General features: G+C 41.4%; 1 protein-coding gene across 23 annotated transcripts in view; it reads left to right on the top strand.

Moving 5' to 3' along the window:
- MAST4 (microtubule associated serine/threonine kinase family member 4) overlaps window positions 1–18659 on the top strand; it is a gene marked incomplete at its 5' end in the record, with an annotated part of 205950 nt that overhangs the window by 112867 nt on the left and 74424 nt on the right. The window contains one exon of one of the 23 annotated variants that reach the window (XM_083465126.1): window positions 8957–8975. The exons of the other annotated variants lie outside the window; for them this stretch is intronic. Of the gene's footprint in view, window positions 1–8956; window positions 8976–18659 lie in introns of those variants that run through there. 23 annotated transcript variants of the gene reach the window in all.

The following is an 18659-nucleotide window of genomic DNA, read 5'->3' as shown; positions in this document are numbered from 1 at the left end:
TCACTTCAGTCAGAAGCAATAACAGAATAATGACAAGATCTAATCTGAAGTACATAACTAGTGAATTTGATAGAAACTAGAAACTAGAGCTATGTTAGAAGAAACAAAAAACTGATTAGAAATGAGCTAACAAGTATTTTTTACACTATGCCTCACATGTAGTTATTTATGTATTTTTAGACTGCCTTTAGCTAGAATCCCAGGGTGGGTTTGAAAGCAATCAAATAAAAGATACACATCATACAATCATATTAAAATATATAAACATTATATAAAACAAATTGCAATAATAAAAAATTAATATAGCAGTAGCAACTCATCCACTTTTGGAATTCAGTTAATGCACAACTTCCAAAGTTTGAAGGGAAACCATAGATCTTCAGCTGGGACCAGAAGACCACCAGTGAAGGAGACAGGTGCACATCCATAGAGAGGTAATTCCACATCCAGGGCACCACAACAGAGAAGACCCATTTTAGTACTTTGGCTAGTGTAACTCGTGGTTTACTGATGTGTAAATAGTCTATTGACTCTTGGAAACTTTGGGTACAGTCTGCATCTGTTTATGGATACATCATCACCATCATCATTATTAATAATAAATCACTTTATTACCTGCCCTTCACCATAAGGTCCCATAGTGGGTTACAACAATTTAAAATTCAAAACAGTTTAAAACAAGAGAGTCACAGGACTAGGGTAGTTCCTAAAAATGTATATCAGGTGTCAAAAGGCCAGGGTAAAGAGGTATGCCTTCAACGTAGGATAGAGGCTCTGTAAAGAAGGTGCTAGACCCCTCCTTCACAGTAGGGAATTCCACAATGTAAGGGCTGCCACAGAGAATACGCTCTCCTAACACACACATCCCAAACCTCTGGAAAAAACCCTGTTGATTTTAATACCTGAGTGGTTCTGATAAATAAATATTATTTATTAAATTTGTATACCGCTTTATACCCATAGGTCTCAGGGCGGTTACAACATAAAATCACAATATAAAAACACAAAATGCATAATAAAAAACAGCAACCAGTACCCACCCCCTCCCCAACACCTTTTAAAAGGGCATTGGATATCAGTCAGCCAAAGGCCTGGTTAAAGAGGGACATTTTTGCTTGGCACCTAAAGGTGTATAATGAAGATGGTCTTTCATATATTTGAGGACTAAGTCATTTGGGACTTAAACATGAATGTGATCACCTTGAATTAGGCCTAGAAACCAACTGGCAACCAGTACAGCTGTTATAAAGCAGAGATAACAACAGCAATAAATGGAACCCTAGGCAGGAATCTGGCTGTTGTATTTTGAACCAGCGGACGTTTTTGAGTCAATTAAATGCTACCCCGTTTAAACTGAACCATAGTTAGCACGGATGTGGACACATTGCTAAACTCTTGTTATGAGCATAACTAAAGCTGTGGTGAACTCAGACCAGGGTCTACTTAGTCCAGCTTTCTGTTATCAGAATGGCCGAACTGTGGGAAGCCCAGAAGCAGTCATGATCGTAATAACACTCTTCCAATAGTTTGCCAGCAATTGGTATTCAGAGGCACATACTTCTGATAGAGGCAGTATATATAGCTATCATGACTAGCAGCCATTAACAGCCTTTTTCTCCATGAAACTTTCTAATCTTTTTTTAATATTTTCCAAATTGGTGGCTATCAGTACATCTTGTGGTAGCTTGTAGCTTAACTATTAGCTATACAAAGTAATACTTCTTTTTATCTGTCCTGAATCTCACACTGTTCAGCTTTGGATTACCCCAGGTTCTAGTGTATATGAGAGGGTGGAAAACTTAATTCACTTTCTTCAGACCATTCATAATTTTCCTGTCCCATGCATTTCTTGTATGTGTTTTTTCTCTAAACTAAAATCTTTTGGGGCTGGATAATGTCTTATGGCTACTTGGGGGAAGGGACCCTCTGGAACCACAAAGGCAGTTGTGAGTTGCATAAAGGTAAAGGAACCCCTGACCATTAGGTCCAGTCGTGATCAACTCTGGGGTTGTGGCACTCATCTCGCTTTATTGGTCGAGGGAGCCGGCATACAGCTTCCGGGCCATGTGGCCAGCATGACTAAGCCGCTTCTGGCGAACCAGAGCAGTGCACAGAAATGCCATTTATCTTCCCGCCGGATCGGCACCTATTTATCTACTTGCACTTTGAGGTGCTTTCAAACTTCTAGGTCCTAGGCTCTGTGGTTTAACCCACAGCGCCACCCGCGTCCCTTTGTGAGTTGCATAGGGATAGAGAAATCCATGGAAATAGCTTCATTGCCCTTTCCTCCAGCAGGAAGCCTTTTCATTTGCACAAGAGCAAGTCTGAATCCAGCCCTGTGTTTTACATAGGCCCCTTAATGTGCATGACTAATAAGGTAAAGGTAAAGGTACCCCTGCCCGTACGGGCCAGTCTTGACAGACTCTAGGGTTGTGCGTTCATCTCACTCTAGAGGCCGGGAGCCAGCGCTGTCCGCAGACACTTCCGCATGACTAATAAGCTTGGCTAAATCCAAGGCTTAAACCTATAGAAACATTCATTCTGATTATCATGTCAGATTACAAAATATTTTGCTATTGCACTGGCTGAAAAAAGAATATCATCTTTCCTGATTTACTTGAGGAGTGCCATTTGTGGCCTGACATGGTGAGGGGAGTGGCCAGTGTCTCAGGCTCGTTGTGGGAAAATGGGGGCTGGATGGGACTTCAAGGAGCTAGTTGGGTGTCTGAGCCATGGAGCAGACCAGACAGAAGACTTTGTTCCACTTGGTCCGCTCCTGGCCTATAGAAGGCATGCCTTGTTTGCTTGCCTAACCAGTTGCACTGGGCTTTTTTTCAGCCTCCCACCCCCTGTTTAATTTACCTCTTCTTTGCAGGAATGGGTTTGCTGACCAATGACTTTGCTATGGACTCTTGGTTTCAGGGCTGGGGAGAAATTTTGCTCACAAGAAAATTTGCTTTGGCTTGTGGCTTTAGCTTACCTCATAGCAATCGTCACAACCTTTGATGGCGGGAGAGACATTTGGCTGGATCCTTAGTTGGGAGAGATAGGGAAGGGATTGTAGAGGTGGTGCTTTTCATCCTGAAGCCCAGCTCAGGGGCTGATGGGCCATAGTATCCCTGCCAGTGGCCAAATCAGGTCTACTAGAAGTGAACCAATCCCCACCTGTTGCCTGACAGCATATCAGCCAGCAAGTGGACTGGTTGAGTAATGGATCCATGCCTAATGCTTATGTTAAACCTATACTTCTGTAATCAGTAAAGTTGTGGCATAATTTTAATCCACACGGCTCTGTGTCATTCTTTGCTGCCTGCTCATCCACCCACAGCTTCACTGCACGGGAGCCCACAATTGATTAGTGTGCTTAGAGACCAAAAGGGTGTGCCTTTCCCAAGTAGGGCTGCTTCATTATGGCACATAGCAGGTTGGCTTGGAAACACAAAGTTGGAAGTGTTAAATGGCAACCGTGTATGATATTAATCCAGTGTTTTAATGTCACATGCCACATATAAGCAACAGATTATTTTCTTTTGTGTTCCAGTCTAACTTTAGTATTTAATTTTTGTATTGGTTCTGTATAATCCACCATTGGCTCAGCCAGTGAAAATAATCATTGGGCATATGCACGGCTATTTTCTACTTTGCTAAGGATAGTTCTTTCCCCTTGCACTGTTTTTCTACGTCCTGATCCTCCACTGCCCAGTGGGCTGTTTCCCTTTGAAGATTCAGAACCCCAGACCTCAGAAAGCTTGATAGGACCTAAGCTCCCCCCCAATGGTACAGTTACCTCTTCCAGGCCCTTGAGGCACCACATTGGTGACATACTATGGAGTCATGGATGCATGGCATGAGTGATGCTTCTTCCAGATACAGGACTGGAGCTTGAGACTATAAAAAGAACACCAAATGCAGTGTTTGTGGAAGACCACACGTGACTGTACTACAGATGAATCAGTAAACTGGGGTGCTTTTCTTTCCCTTCTATCTCTAAAGTGTGCCGTGCAAACTGTTGATATGAAATGGCCTCCTTCAGTGGATGGGAAATGTTAGCCCTGCCACTTCATAAATATGAAAGTGTTTTTAGTTTTTATTCTGTTTTAGTTTTATGCTTGTTTAAATGCATGTGCTGTTTTTTGTAAGTTGCTTTGAATTACTTTTCATTTAAAATGTCACTAATAAACAAACAAGCAATGAAAAGCTTTCTGTTTGCTTGTTAGTTTTGTCCTTGGTATGGTAGTGCATTGATCCATTTTGCATATATTGCTAAGCCAAACTATGATTTTATGCAAATGTGTGACTTCCTGATGTAAAGATCTTGGCTGCAGTGGTTCTCCCCAAGGCTGGCTGCGGCTGTGCTATTGGGGGCTAAGCCATGGTTTGGCTTAGCAATACATTTGAACCTTGGCTTGTTTTGCTGCTGTAATCAAACTTTATTTTGGCCAGAGCTTTTTTTCAGCCAGAACTCATTGGAACTCAGTTTCGGCACCTCTCAGGTGGGTGCCACTGCCATTATATCAGAACAAGGGAGGTGTTCCTGGTGAGTTCTGGCACCTCTAAGTAGCACAGCTTATGGCTCAGAAAGACAAAAATGTAAACCTTGGTTGAGCTGTAACATATAGTCAATCCATGGCTCAGCCCCAGGTAGCGTGGCAGCTGCAGGAACTGAGACTGAAGGCAGTCGCATCTGCTCAGTTATGCTAAGCCATGGTTTGACTTAATGTTAAGTGTGAATGGGGACATTATTTCTCAAGTGGTGAATTTGGTGGGGGGGGGGGTTTGAGGGAGGAATTGCACAGATTTGTATAACTTTTAAGAATTTTAAATAATTTACTTTTTGTTTATTTTGTGACATCACCATATAATTGTGTTGGGTTGTTGCGTTTGGCAGTTGGTCTGAAAAGCAGAACATCATTTTTTGTGATTATATGAGAGCTGAGTTTATTAACAACATTGGTATATCACTGAGGACAAATTTGGCTGTTCGGTATATTTGAAGTAACCCATGTTTATTTGCCAAAGAGTTCCTTTTGGGATTGTAGGTTTTATATGAGATTTTAGAGTGATTGTTAAAGACTCTGCTTCTATCTTTATTGTTAATTTCTTTCCTCATGAATCTTTAAGGTGTTGGCTTTATTTGTAGGTTTTTTGTTTTTGTATATTACATATCCTAACTTGCTGGCTTTAAAAAAAATTAAAATACAATAGATGCCAGGCTATTCCATGTACAATCAGACCAATGGTTAATCTAGTCTTGACTTGCCTGTGTTCATCAAGTGGATTTAATCTCACATCTAGAATAATTCTTAGGTGTGGCCTCTGCTTTCATACAACAGTTTGCACTTTAAGTCAGTCTATTATTTGTATTAGCAGGACATTTGTTTTAAACAAATTTGGATATATGGAAATGGAAATCAAGATTTGATAAGGAATAAGTTTATTCCCGTACACCAGTTCCTAATATTATTCATTTTCTCAGAAACCACAAGCTTCACATTTTCAGATTAAGTAATTACAAGCTGCTCCAGATGCTGGTATTCATTGATACTACTTTTCAGAACCATTGAGTGTAATTAACATTCACATCCTTTATGATTACTTAGACCTGCTGTGGTAGAACACTTTGTTTCAAACCTGAATAAAACGGAAGGGCAAAACAGCTTGTGGTGAAATCTTAATCATCAGGGGAAAAGAGACTTGTGATTCTGTTGAAAATGATCCAGCAGAGAAACAGCAGATGTAGAATAGTAGCAGTTTGAAGATAGGCACTGGTCCCAATAGATAGAAACAAGTTTCAGAAGTTTGGGACACTAAGATTACTTCCATATCGATTTGCCCATTGGAGAAGGTTCAAAAAAGCAACTGTACTGCAGTTTATCCGTACTAGCTGTTATTGTCTGAAGGTGTTATTTCATCAGGTCTGGTGTCAGTAAAAATGCCATAGTTCATTTTCTTCCTTAATTTTCCCTACACAATTTTTTTCCAATGCATATTATTCCTAAAATTTTATAATCCATATTCATTTCAACACAGTTCTGAATTAATTATTCTTGGTTGTATCTAATTGTGTTTGCACACAAGTGGGAACAGATGTATTGTTACTGCAAAAGGACTTGGACTTCCTCACTTCTCCACTGCAGCATCCCCCCCCCCAAAAAAAATGTACTGGAAGGCTGGGAAGGGGATTGTAGGGGGAGGAGAGGATACTAAATTGTGTGAATGGAAGGCAATGTTGGATTAAACCCTCTGTAATTAAAAGAAATTACTCCCCTTTTCACTAGTTCATGTGTCTAAATGCCCAGTTGTTTAAAATGTTGCAATGTACATTGATTACTGTACTACAAAATCACTTTACTGGTTAATTTTACCCAAGACTGCAGTACAAGTACCTTAAAACAAGTTCCACAGTTACCCCTCAGTGGCCATTCATAGGCTTACACCTAAGGAAACACACATAGGCTTGGAACTAAATGTGAAATGAAAAGGTATGTGAGAATCTATGGTTGGTTGGCATCCGTTTGTTTTGAGAGACAGTGAAAGAATACACCTTTGGGGGTGATGTCAAACTTTTGGAAAGTTACAGGGCCTGCACTGGCTGTAAACACCAATACAGGAGAGACATGTTTTGTTGCACTTGGAGCAAATGAAGGTGTCCGGTTGTCCTGATGCAGGTGTACCATGGCATTTCTTCTTTCTGCATTCTTTCCTGTGGTCATTCCTCCTTTGGTCCCTGCTCTGGATACAGAACTTGTTTTCAGGCACTGCAGTTTTCTGCAAGGGATTCCTACATCGCGGGGTTAATGTTGTCAGCCTTCATGTCACATTTGCATAGTCTTTGTGACACAGAGTTGGTCTGCTAATGCAGTGTTTCCCAACCTTTTTTGGGCAAAGGCACACTTGTTTGATGAAAAAAATCTCGAGGCACACCACCATTACAGCCCTGTGACGTCAGCGCGCAGCGTCACGCCGGGAGGGACGCACGAAAGTGTAACTTTCAATTTTTTTCCCTCCCCCTTGCCGGGGAACCTCCAAGCTTTGGGGGTGGGGGGGAGGAGGCAGCAAAGCGAGGGACTGAGGGACCCTAACCCTAACCCTAACCCTAACCCTCACCGATCACCCGGGAAAGCATGCGAACGAGGAGCCCCCGTGTCCTGCTCCCGGCAGCGGACGGCACAAAGCGAGGAGGCCTGGACAAGGCAGCACGCTCCCCGCTCTCGCTGCATCGGGGCTTTTCTCCTCCAGGCCGCTTTCGAAGTCCCCTTCTCCGCTCCCAAGAGCCGGAGCCACTGCTTCCAGGCCCTGTCCGAGCCCCGACTTGTGGCCTCACTTCGAGGAGCGCCTGTTGCTGGGGACGGGGCTGCATCCCCCTCAGCCGCCGCCTCGCTTCCTTCCAGGAGACCCGACGGCTCCCCCTCTCCCGCTCGCCCTCCTGCGCCCGCAGCAGACCGAGACCTCCCCGCCCCCGCCCAGCTCGGCCCTACCTGGGCGCCTCCAAGCCCGGCCGGCTCCGCGTCGCGCTCCACGCCGGGCAGCTGCAGCAGGGGCTGCGCGGGGGCACGCGGCGGCCCGGCTGAGCGCGCCCCGGAGCCGCCGCGCCGTCGCTCGCGAGTCCCTCCGAGAGCCCTCGGGACTGACTCCGGAGTCGCGAGGCGGCGCGTCGCCCAGGGAAGGGGCGGCTTCCCACAAGTCCTCCGGGAAGCAAACGCCCTCGCCCGCCTCCCTCCAGGCAACATCTCGCGGCACACCAGGCAACATCTCACGGCACACTAGTGTGCCGCGGAACACCGGTTGGGAAACACTGTGCTAATGGCCCAGTGCCTGAAGCCAGCTCCCAATAGAGCACTTCCTTGGGGATCACATAACACAACTTAGTTCTTATTAGTACTGGTGGAATGGCTACCTGATCACCAAGAGTCAATCATACTTTTTAGCAAGTATGCTAAATGGATTTTAAACACTAAGAAGTCTGAATTAAAAAAAAAGTATTTATGCAAAGTAGTACTAGGCTGTACAGTAATACTAAAGCAGTTGTTTGAATGAGCATGAGTTTCCATGAGCATGTCAAAAAGTATGTTGAGTATAAAACACAGATCAATTTCTTATTACTTCCCATTCTTAAAATAGTGGTGGCCACCATATTTGGCAAACATGTCACAAGCTTGAGGTTGAAATTATGACTCTGCAGTTCTTAGTGTGCAATAAACTATGTATACAGCTCATACCTGGGGGTGGCTTGTCTTCTACTGTTACTGAGCTAGAAATAGAAGCAAAGCAGTACTGAAGAAGCAAACAAGGGCATAGACCTGATTCTAATCCATAGCCAGACTGGTGAGCCCTGCAGCCAGATCTGGGATCTGGGTGTGGACCAGGGTGAAGCCTGTGCTGGCCTTTATGTGCACCTGGGCTATAAAACCTGGGACTGCAGCAGCCCTGAAGCTTCTGAAGCCACCACCAACTGACCCACCTACTCTCAGTGAAATACATTGGGGGGGGGGTATCAAACAGCTGTTGGTTGATAGGGCTGGGAAGCAACTTTATCTATGGTTGAAACTGATCCACTGTGTGGTGGAAAACCACCTGCTGGAATCTCGTCAGGTTGCCCAAGGAGGCAGGCTGGATGAGAGATTGGGCCAGCTGGTGGACTGACTGGAAGAATGGATCCTTGCCCCATGCCATGCCCAAACCCCACAGTGCTGGTAACCAATAAAGCTGTGGCCTCGTTTTTCGCCCATATCCTGCCTTTGTTTGGTTCTTGCTCACACTTGCCTGCCTCCCCCGTGCTTGGTGTGCAATAGGTCTTAACTCTTCTCTCCAAACAATGACGACTATATTTAAATGTTTTTGTAGTAAAGTCAGTTTGGTGACTCATAACCTTATGAGCTGGAGTCATGCTTCTTCCTTTTACTTTGTTTCCTAATGCCTTATTCCTCCCAATATCTGTTTTGCAATGAAGAAGCCTGCATTTAAACTGCGTAACAGTGAGTAAAGGGTGTTTCATCTAGTATAAGCTTGTCTCCTAGAGAAATGTTTTCTACCGAGTATTTTTGGCACATTAGAAACTTCGTATCAAAAAAAATCTACCTACTTCAGAAACACCCGTTTCGTTTGGAGTAAAGTCCAACATTATAGATAATGATTATTTTTAATGTTGACTAGGAGTAGCATATGTTGTCCAATGGAAAGCAAATGAGCATCACAGAGTTTTATTTCTTTCTCATCTAAATATGGTGTTTCAACTTTTTAAAGAAACCTTTGTGACCATGTCTCTGATTCTGCAGCTTTTTATTTTTCAACTTAAATAAAATGACATTAGCAACATAATTTCTCGCATATAATTTTGATGCCATAAGCACTTGCTGCTTGAAAGAGAAGGAAAAGTAGTTAAGCAAGTTTTGTGGCTGTCTGGTTTTCACTTAGAAGGCTTATGCCAAAGCACATGACTGGTGCTGTGCCACCCAAAGATTATTAATGAATAGGCCATGCCTTCCTTTGCTGAGGGCACAAGAAGGGACATGTAGAAAGCAGGAGAGTTTTTACAAAAGTTTCTTCTGACTTCAGGCAGGATTACTCACTGCTTTTCCCCTGCTACTTCCTCATGTTAAAATGAGCATAGCATGATGTAATTGTCTTGTCATATAATCTGTGAGGTAGTTTCAGAGCTGAACTGAATTTTTCCATTTATACCATCTTCTATTTCCTATTTGTACATTCAGCAGAGGACTTAAGAGTACTAGTCATCTGTACTAAATCAGGTAGCTTCAGTAAACTAGAAAACTGGGAGAGGCCTGTGTGGTAGAAGTTTTTTTGTTCTTTTCTCTCTCCAGAGTTTTTTGTTGCTAGGGTTGGTGGCAAGCACATATTCAAGCTGTGAAACTTCTTATGTTAATTGACAAATGCCCTTACCATTAAATTTGTGTTAAGCAACTATTAAAGAGCTAGGACCCCACCATTATGAATTTGAAGTCTTCTTTAAAGGAAAGTAGTTTAAGGTCTGCTAGAAAAAAAGTTGCAACATTACATACTGGCTTGAATTAAAAAACCAATATCTTATATGAACATTCATGTGGTGTTTTTTTATAAAAAGGTTGGTATAATATGAACATCAGAGTCCTTTTAGTAATAGGAAAAGGTTCATTTAGAACCAACTTAACTGCCATTTTCTATCTGTGGGCAATATACAACAAAATAGCAGAATGGGACTTCCCCCTCACCCTTTCCCTCTGTGCACAGTGGGACTTCCCCCTCACCCTTTCCCTCTGTGCCATCCCCATGCTCCAGAGAGTTTTCAACATATCCTGTTTTCACTGTTGCTATAATGAAATGAAAAGAAAAACACAACCCTTTGATCTCTTGCTAATATTGCTCCTTTTCCAAGAAAGAAGTGTCAGGATATCATTCTGCAAGAAAACCCAGACAGTTTTCACACAATTTTGTGAGACTGGATGTTTTGGCTAGGTTATGCATTGTCATGGCAAGCTGTGTGGCAGTTCATATACTTCTAAGGTTTAATACATAACAGGGGGAGTAACGAGAGCGGTGAGTGACATGCAATGCCGAAACAAAAAAAGTTCCATTAACCGTGTTATCACAAGACACCGAAAACATCAGTTGATACCATGAACTGGGTTGTTGTCCTTGTGTTGTGCTTTGAACTGCTCCTTGAGCATGGTTTACAGTCATATTTTCCCTCATGGATGTTGTTAAATTAGAGTAAACACTATGTCTAACAGTTGCTAAACAGTGTGTTGGATAAAATTAATAGAGTGTTTAGGTGGAAAATTCTTGATTGTAAAAATGCTGACCAAAATATATATTAAAATGAAACATTTGAATGAATTTGTCATTCTGTATGGCAGAAGTTGTGAAAGATACATCATGAAAGCTGCTGTTTACCAAATTTCTCTAGGTTAACAGTCTCTGAACTCAGTTATCCTGTGGCTTGTGTACACAAAGTATGACTCAAAGCTTGAAGTGAGTAGAGTGTCTAGAAAGAATCCCTAGCTAGAACAAGGAATCTTAACTCATCTCTTTTCTTCATGATAAGTGATCATGAAAAGTAAACAAGAGGATTGCTATATTTGATAGTTCACAAGACAGCAGAAAAACACAATGGCCCGTGAATGTTTAAAAACGGTCAGGAGAAGAATGGCAATTGTGTAAACACAGTCTATGCCAAGGAGCCTTCTAAATATGTAGAAGGAGCTCCTTGAACTTAAAAGGTGTTGTGCTACTATTTCAATTAGGGACAGTAATTACTTGCATGCAGGAATTTTCTCAGTATATACCTAAGATAGATTGGTGTAAAGTGGTACCTCGGGTTACAGACGCTTCAGGTTACAGAAGCTTCAGCTAACCCAGAAATTGTACCTCGGGTTAAGAACTTTGCTTCAGGATGAGAACAGATATTGCGCAGTGGCGCCAGCGGGAGGCCCCATTAGCTAAAGTGGTACCTCAGGTTAAGAACAGTTTCCGGTTTAAGAACGGACCTCCAGAATGAATTAAGCTCTTAATCTGAGGTACCACTGTACAGTATATGGCACAGGACAACTGCAGTATGGGACATTTGGTTTTGCATTTGCATTTAACTTTGTTTTTAATGTAAGGAAGTTTTTACAGTCCTATTCCCCCCATCCGATCTACCCAATCAGATACCAGTCAGATTGTTTCATATCTTAATAACTTAAGCTGTCATTTTAAAAGGAACAAAACAAAGCAGACACAGTATATGGCTGTTATGAAAGTGTGTGGGTGGAAGCCTGCAAATGCTTCAGCTGTGGTGAATTCTGACAGCAAAGATGTTATAGGGATCCTTAATTGCATCATTCCTTAACTGTATCATTCTATTTCCATTGTTAGATTCTTGAAACAGTGTTGGGGATGAGAAGGTTTTTGCAATTTAATTGAACCAAAATTAAATGTTGGGATTTCACACAGCACCAGGTCAGGTATAATTTTTCTCATGAGAATGGTATGGTTGAACTCAGATCCTGTCACCTGTGTGAACCCTAACTCATTGTTACCTGATACATTTCAGTTCGATAAATTCTCAGTAAAAGGAAACAACGTTTGAATGAAGATTCAATTTATTTTGGACATAATGTTAAGAGATGGCTTTACTTGTGCTTTGTGTGTTTCAACCAACATCAATATATCACATCTTTTGTTATTGTGACATCCTTGTTGTACCCCTGCTTTACACTTCATTAGCATTTGTTGCTTGTCTATATTTAGTAATCTTATTTGCAGTCACATATGTTTCTTTCCTGGCACATTTCGGACTGTTCTTGGCAGCTCTAATTAAAGTTTGATTTTTCTTACATAATACTATTTTAAATGTTTGATTTAAGAGGGGAAATGAAATAAATGTTGTAATTGGGGAAGACATCAACACCTTTCCATATATAACTTATTGCAAACATTTATGAACAAAGAGAATACATAAGACAGACCCTATGCATAAAACACAATAGTTTTATTGGGTCACAGGGAAGCTGAATCCATGTTTTCCTTGGTGATGGGCAAGTTTCCAGGAACTGGCTTTTGTTGATTGGATTTCACTGGTTTGTTTATTTAGGACTCATAAGTGTTTGCCCACATTACACCCTAAAAATAATGGCAAATTATAAAGCCAAAGTGTGGTGTTTACATGGTATAGAAATAATTGAGAGATCCAAAGAAAAAGACTCTTACCAGTATCAAGATGGAAAAGTAACTGAGCTTTCAAAACTGTTTCTGTTTAGGAGAATGATAGGGTGACATATAAATATATTGCCTTGGAATATAAATGCAAGGGCAGGTCCTCAAAATAAACAGTAAGTTTTTGCGGAAAGTTTTCCCCAACCTGTAGCACTGGGAAACAGCCTTTTGGACCCTTGGCAATCATGTTGTGGATGTTGCAGGGCTATCAATTATCTCGGGTACTATTTAATAGCTGTATGAAGCCACTGGGATAGATCATTAGGTGATTTCTGGCTTGATGTCATTGACACACTGATGACACACAGCTCTCTTTTTCTGTAACGTCTGAGTCAGAAACTATTTGGATGGTTGGTTCTCACATCTGGGAGCTGGTCAGTTACATGTTCTGGATTGGGTTGCTTTTACTCTTAACAGAACAGGCTTGCAGCTTGTGAGTGCTCCTAGATTCCGCTTTGTTGCTGGAGGACCAAGTGTCTGCATCTTCTGCCAGCTTTAGCTGGTATATCAGCTCTGGACTTTCCAGGAAAAGGATAACTTGACCACAGTGGTGCATGTCTTAGTAATAAACATCAGATTGCTTGCCCCAACACTGTGTTGGGGATGTTTCTTTCCAGAAACTACAGCCAGTGCTAAATGCAGCAGTTGGTTCCTTTGCACGATGACCTTTTGTCAGAGTATATCACTATTGCTGAAAGAGTTGGCCTTTTCTATACACTATTGGGCTAAGTTTAATGCTTACTTATTGTTTATAAACCATGAAAAACTTAGGGCCATGTTATCTTTAAGATCTCTTGCTCCCCATGCTACCACCCAGTCTTTATGTTCAGTGATGAGGTTGGTCTATACATTTATTCCATAAATAAATACATTTATTAATTACAAATAATCTTCCATGTTTTGTCTTTTCCTGTTAGTTCACTATAAAGCAGAGATATAAAAGAGTATACACCCAAGCTTAATTGTTTGATACCATCAAGATGTTCAGACAATAAAAATCTTAAATCTCACTCTGTAGCCCAACTTGGAAATCATAATAGATAATATAATCTTATAGCAACATATTCTTGTTCTAATCTGGTGTCTATCAAGATATAGAATGGCCTGATAAGGTTCTTTAATATCAAGATGAAAGTATTCTTTCTTAATAGGTACGTTTGTGGATACTCCAGACAGCCAGCTGTCCCCACCATAAAAATGATAAGATTTGAGCATAATTGGTAATATCAGTAGAGGCAGTGAATTGAATATGATAGTATTATTGTATGCTGTTGATATTTTCTGAAGCATCCGAAGAATTTTACCAATGAACAGCCTAGAAATATACTAAATAAATTGAATGGGCTGAGAAACAGTGAACTGTTAAAACCCTCTTTGTGACAATAAATGTTCCTAGGCTATTAATTATTAACCATTTAGCTTCCTTTTGTTAAAATGGCCTTAATAAATATTTTAGAATAAATAACTTTAGCTTTGGACTGTTTTGGCCACCTCCTAAGAGCAGAAGCTAGATGTCATTTAATGGATCCATAGAAAGTATAAGAATATGATATCGACTCAAGGAGGTATGTGGTGGAAATACTGTTGAAAACTGTCTATTCATAAAGGCATCAATGTACAAAATTGGCTGGTTGCCTAATTCTGTCAAGTGTACCCTGTCACATAGTAAATTGGCTTATATAGCAGCTAATCATATAACACCATATATTTTTCTAGTCACATATTCAGCTGAAGTCTATATCAAGCAGTACTCCAGATTATGTAACAGGATATTTAAAAATCCAAGGAAATGTATCATTCTCACTGAAATGTCATGTTGACATAATACAAAATGACAACACAAAAAAATTGTACAGGAGCAGCATAAGCCATAGTCTTCTAGAAACCCTTCTAATAATGTTACAAACAAAAATAGGTTAAATTTATGATGGGATATGAGGAAAGCTTTTTAAAAAGTTTGTTTCCTTAGTTTATGCATATAACCCATTCCATAGACCTCTTCTTTGCAATCAAATCCCCCCTTTCCTGTCCAAAAGTGGAAATGTGTTAATGTGCAAAGCAGGTACTTGGTGGCAGATTTAAGTGCTCATAAGATGTTTCAGGATTATTTCCACATCATTAAAATTTGACTGCACTAATTTTTCATATGTTTCTCACTTGGGCCTTATCTAGCTTGAAAGGTAACATTTGAATCAAAGGGCAGTTCCCTAACTGTTTAGATTTGCATATGTGCTGTGATGCTAGGTCTTTTGCTGTGAAATAATTAAGGTTAATTCTGTCAGTGTGACAAGATGCGTGACTTTGGGGAGGTAGAACTCTCAGTGTTCGTCAGTATAAAAATTAATCAATATTACGCTAGTAATTTATATTTAATGGACCAGTGCAGCAATTTGATGAAATTGTAAATGTAAACTTTCAATAAGATGCATTAATAGAGGGTACAATGAAAAGTAGCTTGTGGGATTTTAAAAGCATGTTACAGAAGTTTAGTTATTTGCTGACAAATTGTGTTTTGTTCCATTTTAAGAATATATAGTGAAATGCAAATTTTTGTACTGCATGTCATTTTCTCCTCTGCTAATAGAGCAATCTCAGCAATGCCTTTGGTGCTCTCTCTTCAATTCTCCCTCTAATCAGTTTGTCTTTTTGCTGCATTTTTTGTTTTCTTTTTTAAAACCCATTTTCAAAAATCAAAACATGCCAACCTACTTTGCTGAATACTTAAAGATGAGCAAACAAGCGAGAAGTGGGGGTGCACAGTCAAACTCTGCTCTCTCCAGCACATCACCTGTACAGTGTACACTCTTTAGAGCCCTTCATGAGTTTCATGATGGAGCACTGAGTGGGGAGTGCCCTCTTCTTGTGTGGCCGTTCCCTGCGCAATTTAGAACCCTGCACAGCCAGGATTTTAAATCAGGCATGGAGTCTCCGTGGAATCAGATAGAAGTTGCTCCCCACTTCAAACTTTGCCCTCAAACTCACAGAGGGTTCTAAACTATGAAGAAATGTCCAAATAGGCTTATGTGAGGTACCTGTGAGGAATATGAAATGAGCTTGTATAAAATAAGGCAATTGTTGCCTGAAAGCTGACACAGCATTGCAACTTAGAGACTGTTATGAATCACAACATCTTTGGAAACTATACAGCAAAATGTAAACCTATAATTGTGGATGCTGTAGATGATGTGCTCCATGGCATGTGTTGACAATTGCAGAGGAGAAGGGGAGCTATGTATGCAAGGCTTAATACCTCTTTAGGGACAGATTTTTCCGTATTTGCAAATAAAGGATTAACATACAGTAAATATTGAAAGCCTAGAGATGAAAACTGCTAAGGAACTGACTGCTGTAATTAAAATCATGCTTCTTTGGGATAACTTGTCCTAGTCTTGTGATTCGGCATGTAATTATTGTTTTGGTTTGCTTGATTTCTCCAGCATGAAATCAAGACAAAAGATACAGAAAGAAGTATAAATATTAGAATTCGCTAGGGAAATATGTCCAGTTGATGTCGGGAACAAGCAATTTGGGTATCTTTCCCACCTCCCAAAGTAAACTACATAAACACTGATTCACCATTTCCAACAGGTGGTTGTTTTCCAAGGCAGCCGCCACTCTCTCTTTGTCAGTCAGTTGCTTGTTTACTGCATGCTCTGATGCATGTGTTCCAGGGGTTATGTGGACATCCACCTTAAACCTTTTAGGGAGAGATCTGATCAGCTTCACTTTGATCGAAAGGCCAATTAGCATTGCCATGCTGCAGTGAGGAATGGTGAAAGTGAATTCCACTGAAACAGTGCTCTCAGCATCATTTAACTCAGGGGTCAGCAACCTTTTTCAGCTATGTGCCGGTCCACCATCCTTCAAACCATGTGGTGGGCCGGACTATATTTTTTGGGGGGAAATGAACGAACTCCTATGCCCCACAAACAACCCAGAGATGCATCTTAAATAAAAGCACACATTCTACTATGTAAAAACACCAGACAGGCCCCACAAATAACCCAGAGATTCATTTTAAATAAAAGGACACATTCTACTCATGTAAAAACAGGCTGATTCCCGGACTGTCGGTGGGCCGGATTGAGAAGGTGATTGGGCTGCATCCGTCCCCGGGGTCTTAGGTTACCTACCCCTGATTGAACTTGACTCGAACTTGTTCTGCAACTTGGGTCGTTGATGCAATGAATGAAATTTAGAAAGTGAAGGAAAACACTCTACCAGCAAAGCACAGCCAGGCACAAAGCCACAGGCCCTTGGCTGTTTGAAGGGTCCTTGGGAGGCCATCTATTCCCACCTGCCTGTTCAGTGCAAGGTTTTGCAGCTTCAGCCTCCCTGCCACGAAGACCACCCAGCTGCCGAGGGTCCACGATTAGAGTATCAGGCTGAGGAAAAAGTCCCCACAGAGCCCCAAAAGTCACCAGGAAGGGTGGGATGGCTGCATTGTGAAAACAGTATGCACTCTTGTTAATAAATATATAAAGTAATAATAAGTTGGATCATCGAAACTTTGCAGTGTACAGAATAATATAGCCATTGCCTGCCTTCATCTGTTCTACCTTCTTAGCTCATGAAGTTTTTACATTTCAATAAATGTTGATTCAGCCAACTAGATGTTAACTAAATGATAACCAGAGACCTGAAAACCCTGCCATGCTATAAATTCTCTTGGGGGTAATGCTTGTGTCATATGGTGTTTCTGCTCAGTTGAGATCTAAATGTGAAGCACATAGCTGTTGAATAAAATTTAATATATATTTCTATATTACTGTTGCAGTATTTTGCACCATTCTTTGCTTTATTTCTGATATTTTCATGTGTGCTTTATAAATATTTTAAGATTTGTTTAAGACTGCAGATTGGGAATCTTGGGCTATTACTATTATTTTAACTGCAACTAATCAAAGTGGCATATAGGCACAGAGAACCCAGCCACCTTGAAAATATGGCAGGCACCACCAGGGTCAAACTACGTTTCATGAGCACATGGCGCTTCTAAAATAACCCTGTTCAGAATATTACCCTCGTGTGTGAGACAAGTGAGTAAGCTTTTTAAAAGCCAGGGATGTAGGCCATAAGGCAAAGAGGCAGTATAGCTTGGCAGGCAAGCAGAGGACAGATGAGGAAGCAACTGGGAAATAAACAGACTGAAGGGACTTGGGGATCCTCATAGAGGAAAAGTCCAGTAGGAACTTTCAAGGGTGATGGAAAGGATGTCTCTCTCTCTCTCTCTCTCTCTCTCTCTCTCTCTCTCCCTCACCCCCAAAGGGATCCCAGAAAAAGAAGAAATGCCATCTGGCAGGCCCATACAGGGGTGGGGAGCAGCTGGGTATACTTGTCCTGGGCATTGGAAGGCTAAGCTGGGGGAGGGGGTGCCAGGGGCCTGCTATACTTGCACTGTCATGCTAAGAATGTCCAGGGACAACTGGGGACTTAATGGGCGAAATGGCCGTGCCTGTCCATCTGCATTGCAAGGCTTCAGTAGTAAAATCTGGACCTGTGTTACTGCGTACAGTCATACCTTGAGTTACAGACGCTTCAGGTTGCATTTTTTCGGGTTGCGGATGCGCTGAAACCCGGAAGTACCGGAAGTACACTTTGCGCATGCGCAGACGCTGCAGGTTGCAAACACTGCAGGTTGCAAACGTTCCTCCCGCATGGATCACATTCACAACCCGAGCGTCCACTGTACTAGCATGTAGCGTTAGGTCAGATTAGGTGCTGCGTCTCATGGACAAGACTCTTGCCCCAGGCCTAAGACAAGCCCTGCATGGGCCTGCCCTCTGGACTCTGCCCTGTTAGCTTCATGGGCTGAATCAGTTTAACATGCACATTTCAGCTCTCAACCTGTGTTCCCAATTATCAGCATGGTCAGTTATTTCTTTTGAAACAAACTTCCACTTAATACGTCACAAAAATAGCCATTAATGCTTTTCTCCTCAATATATGAAATGCACCCTGCAGAT

Source organism: Podarcis liolepis, assembly GCF_965112155.1.
Source record: "Podarcis liolepis genome assembly, chromosome: 11".
NCBI classification, from domain to species: Eukaryota; Metazoa; Chordata; class Lepidosauria; order Squamata; family Lacertidae; genus Podarcis; species Podarcis liolepis.
This window is presented reverse-complemented; position numbering and strand designations above follow the sequence as displayed.